General features: G+C 52.3%; 1 non-coding gene across 1 annotated transcript in view; it reads right to left on the bottom strand.

Annotated features, from left to right (window-relative positions):
* LOC126436733 (small subunit ribosomal RNA) overlaps positions 1-226 on the bottom strand; it is a 1,909-nt gene extending 1,683 nt beyond the window's left edge. Inside the window, exon 1 of the ribosomal RNA XR_007580878.1 lies at positions 1-226. This exon is cut by the window's left edge and continues 1,683 nt beyond it. This is a non-coding gene — a ribosomal RNA (small subunit ribosomal RNA).
* Positions 227-5,000: the final 4,774 nt, after the last annotated feature.

Below are 5,000 nucleotides of genomic sequence, written 5' to 3'. Positions count from 1 at the left end.
TGGTTTTGATCTAATAAAAGCGTCCCTTCCATCTCTGGTCGGGACTCTGTTTGCATGTATTAGCTCTAGAATTACCACAGTTATCCAAGTAACGTGGGTACGATCTAAGGAACCATAACTGATTTAATGAGCCATTCGCGGTTTCACCTTAATGCGGCTTGTACTGAGACATGCATGGCTTAATCTTTGAGACAAGCATATGACTACTGGCAGGATCAACCAGGGAGCTGCGTCAACTAGAGCTGAGCAGCCGGCCGCCCGGGAGTGTGTCCCGGGGGCCCGCGCGAACACGCAAGCGTCCGCTCAATTATTCTGCAAACAGGAGGAGGCTGAGCTCCCCTGCACAACACACCTCGAAACCCTCTCAGGTCCCGGCGGCGCGCAGCGCCGTCCTAAGTACTTGGTCGGGTTCGAGAGAGGCGCAATCGCCCGGAGTTAGGCGAGTAGACGCTTTAGGTGCGACCACCCGTGCTCCCAACTGAGCTTGCCGCTGCCGACAGAGGCCCGGGAGCGTGCTGTCGTGGCATTGCCGGCGGGAGACAACACGCGCCACCTACGGTGACCGGCAGCTCCAACGCCAGCGCCACAGAAAGACAAAAGCCCCACTTGGGTGCCGAAGCGAACTCTCCCAGCACAGCGCACGCGCCAACACGTCCGCACAGCTGCGATACAAACCACCTGCGAGAACCGCTGGGGCGACCGAGCAGCAGACGGCGTCGCGGCGCCGAGCGCCGAGCGGCGGCGCATCCTCAGCGCACACAGTCCTCAATCGGACCAGCACACTGCAGATGGCCACCGCGCTTCGCACCGGGCCCGCGAGGACCTACTTTGGCCGCAAGGCGCCGCGAGCAGGGGGCGCCGGCGCGCAGCTGCGCCGCCTGCCGCGTCCGTCGGCCGGCGCGCCTGCCACTGGCCGCCCCCACCAGCCGGCTGTAGCGCGTGCGCCCACGCACCGCGCTGCCAGCACGCCGGGCGGCCCCCCCTCACCGGCCGGGGACGGTCCCACCCAGCCACCGCCGCGTATCGCCTCACACCCAGATCCCCTTTCACGTTCGTGGGCATGGTGGGTCCCCTTTCACGTTCGTGGGCATGGTGGGTATCCCTGAAACAACCGGTTAATAGCTCGACCGATCGTCGCCAACACTGATTCACCTCTAGCGAGAACAACCGCACCACAACGGGTTACCTGTTGTTCATTTGCGTAACGTCACCAGCAAACGTAGACGTCCATCGCCATTTGCAACGAGTATTGCATGCCTGTGTCAGGTGTCACAACACACTACGTCTGCCCACATAGACGCAACAACATGTGCACGCCTCGAGAACACGTGGAAGGTAGCCCCCGTACGTATGCGGTGTCCATTGCGCGAACGACTGTCAGCCGGCCTCTGCAGGATGTCGCAGATGTGGAACGCGGTGCAACATGCTATCACGGTGTGTGAGAAGAGACGACTACGTCCGAATACACGCTCCACCACATCAACAGACTGCTCATGCTGATCGCCATCCAGGGCGTCCGTTCCTCCCACACGTCTGAATGGCGTACCACACTGCAATCCAGCTCTTATAGGGAGACGACACGTAGCTGCGTGCACAATATTTGGACTGTATGGTCTGCCGTTGCTAGGCGCAGTCGTCGTACGGTCACACATGTGCCACGATGTATCATTCAGTACATACGGACCAATGTGCAGTACAGTTTGTGGGTTTTGCGTACATCGGCGGACAGGTGACAGGCCGTACCACAACGTAGGCTGAGTACGTCGGCATGCGAAGGGCATTGAACATGCAAACTTCTCAACGACCAGCTTGCGAAGGCAGGGGGGAAGGGGGGGGGGCATGTACGTCCTGCTGCTATCCACATTAGAGTGTATAGCAGGAGCATGTGGAAAGTCAGCAACACCTGCAAGGTGTTTAACATGACGCGATACACAGGGGACCGGGCAGTGCGAATAGCGAACTATATTGCGAGGGTTGCGGTTAGGCAACACTACACTAATTTAGCGAGTTGCATAACAATTACAGAGCAGGTTCAGCGACAACGTGCGTCAGGTTAAGGCGCAATATAGGTTATGTTGAGGCGCAATATAGTTTAGGTTGAGGCGCAATATAGGTTAGGTTAAGGCACAACATGGGTTACGTTAAAGCGCAAATTAGGTTATGTTAAGGCACAACATGGGTTACGTTAAGGCACAACATGGGTTACGTTAAGGCACAACATGGGTTACGTTAAGGCACAACATGGGTTACGTTAAGGCACAAATTAGGTTACGTTAAGGCACAAATTAGGTTACGTTAAGGCACAAATTAGGTTACGTTAAGGCACAAATTAGGTTACGTTAAGGCACAAATTAGGTTACGTTAAGGCACAACATGGGTTACGTTAAGGCACAACATGGGTTACGTTAAGGCACAACATGGGTTACGTTAAGGCACAACATGGGTTACGTTAAGGCACAACATGGGTTACGTTAAGGCACAAATTGGGTTACGTTAAGGCACAAATTGGGTTACGTTAAGGCACAAATTGGGTTACGTTAAGGCACAAATTGGGTTACGTTAAGGCACAAATTGGGTTACGTTAAGGCACAAATTGGGTTACGTTAAGGCACAAATTGGGTTACGTTAAGGCACAAATTGGGTTACGTTAAGGCACAAATTGGGTTACGTTAAGGCACAACATGGGTTACGTTAAGGCACAAATTGGGTTACGTTAAGGCACAACATGGGTTACGTTAAGGTACAACATGGGTTAGGTTAAGGTACAATATGGGTTAGGTTAAGGTACAATATGGGTTAGGTTAAGGTACAATATGGGTTAGGTTAAGGCACAATATGGGTTACGTTAAGGCACAACATGGGTTAGGTTAAGGCACAACATGGGTTAGGTTAAGGCACAACATGGGTTAGGTTAAGGCACAACATGGGTTAGGTTAAGGCACAACATGGGTTAGGTTAAGGCACAACATGGGTTAGGTTAAGGCACAACATGGGTTAGGTTAAGGCACAACATGGGTTAGGTTAAGGCACAACATGGGTTAGGTTAAGGCACAACATGGGTTAGGTTAAGGCACAACATGGGTTAGGTTAAGGCACAACATGGGTTAGGTTAAGGCACAACATGGGTTAGGTTAAGGCACAACGTAGGTTAGGTTAAGGTACAACGTAGGTTAGGTTAAGGTACAACGTAGGTTAGGTTAAGGTACAACGTAGGTTAGGTTAAGGTACAACGTAGGTTAGGTTAAGGTACAACGTAGGTTAGGTTAAGGTACAACGTAGGTTAGGTTAAGGTACAACGTAGGTTAGGTTAAGGTACAACGTAGGTTAGGTTAAGGTACAACGTAGGTTAGGTTAAGGTACAACATAGGTTAGGTTAAGGTACAACGTAGGTTAGGTTAAGGCGCAATGTCGGTTAGGTTAAGGTACGATATAGCTTAAGTTAAGGTACAATATAGCTTAGGTTAAGGTACACATTGTTGTAGGGAAAGGTGTATTTGGGGGGGGGGGCGGCAGGTTCGTTGATAGTGATTATCGTAAGTGCATGCCTGCGGGATCATCCGATTTGTCACGTCAGGATGCACTTGTGGCTCATGACAGGCGGCGTTCCGATTCCAAGGTTGTGGCAGATCTGTGTCTTTCATTCCTGCCATTGTTTGTGTACTGTGACAGGAGGCAGTATTGTGATGTTGGGTGCACCCCTGTGTAGGACATGTGTGGGTGTTCGTGGCTTAGCTGAGCAATGGCGGATGTCGGAAGGGTGGGATATTCTGTTTTCTGGGTGGACCTCCCGGTCTGGTTATGATAGTGTGGATTGTGTAATGTGGCGGAGAGGATGCACTGGATGTTCTTCCATGCTGGTGGTTAGATATTGTGTGTGTGTGTGCCTGTTACAGGCAGAGAGTAGTGTGTGATAAGAGAGTAGTGTGTGATAAGAGTGTCTGGCTGACGTGTGGTTCTCATTATGTGCAGAGTCTTTCAGCATGTATAGGGACGGTTGTATATATTATCTGTATTCTGATGGCTCTGCATCTATTACTAATCAGTGCCGTGTCTACGGTTACTCTGGTTCCAGTCGAAACTGTTCTATCTCTGTACATTAGTGACACTGCGGCTCCACTATGTTGCCGGCCCTGTCGGCCGTTTCCCCCAGTGTATGGCTAATGATTATCAGCAATCAGTCTATTAGTCAATACCGGTAGTGTGACGACGTCAAATGTCCGGGATGGGGGAAGCTACACCCTTCCCGTGGGTCAGGGCCTAGAAAGACTCTTCCCACGCAGGAGGCTCGGACTGTCGTTACTCTTCCGAGAAATATATTTGCCCAGCGTTTTTTGTGACTGCGAGTGCGACGCCCACGGGTACCGACATGGATGGGGCGCGTCCTAGCTGATCGCTCGGCATGGGAATCAGTACAGTGAGCAATGCGATCGCGTCTGTAGCTTGTACGTGGTACAGCTCGCAGCTCATGTATAGGGACAGCGGGAATGTCGCATATTGGACATAACTCTTCATGAAACGCAAGTTATAGGTGTGGATTGCACATTACGAGTGCGGGAAACTTCCGCCGTTCATCCGCTGGCGTTGCGAGTTTGGCGGTTGGGGTGGGGCACGAGCGGGTGCGGGTGGTGTGATTGCCGGTCCACGACGTTGTGCGGCAGAGGCACTGGCGTTTGGGTGCTGTGGTCGACAGAGGCTGCATGCTTTGTGGGTGGCGTCGAAAGATGGGCACTGTGGGCCCATCGATGTCTTAGTCGGCTTGGCGTCCCATAGATGGCGGTATCGTCGTTGCAGGAGCTCATGCTGAGGGAGACCTACAGATGGCGGTATGTTTTGTGGTGCGCTCGACATGGCGGACGTAGTGTTGTCAGATTCGCATAGATGGAGCTATCGCATGTGGTTTCGCCGTATTTGCATAGATGGCGATACTGTTTTGCCAGCATGGTTGGCGTAGTTCCGTCGGATCCCTGTAGATGGAGGTGTCGAATGTTTACTGTGGACGG

Source organism: Schistocerca serialis, unplaced genomic scaffold, assembly GCF_023864345.2.
Source record: "Schistocerca serialis cubense isolate TAMUIC-IGC-003099 unplaced genomic scaffold, iqSchSeri2.2 HiC_scaffold_1242, whole genome shotgun sequence".
Classification (NCBI taxonomy): domain Eukaryota; kingdom Metazoa; phylum Arthropoda; class Insecta; order Orthoptera; family Acrididae; genus Schistocerca; species Schistocerca serialis.
The sequence above is the reverse complement of the archived record's forward strand: the minus strand, read 5'-3'. Positions and strand labels throughout refer to the sequence as shown.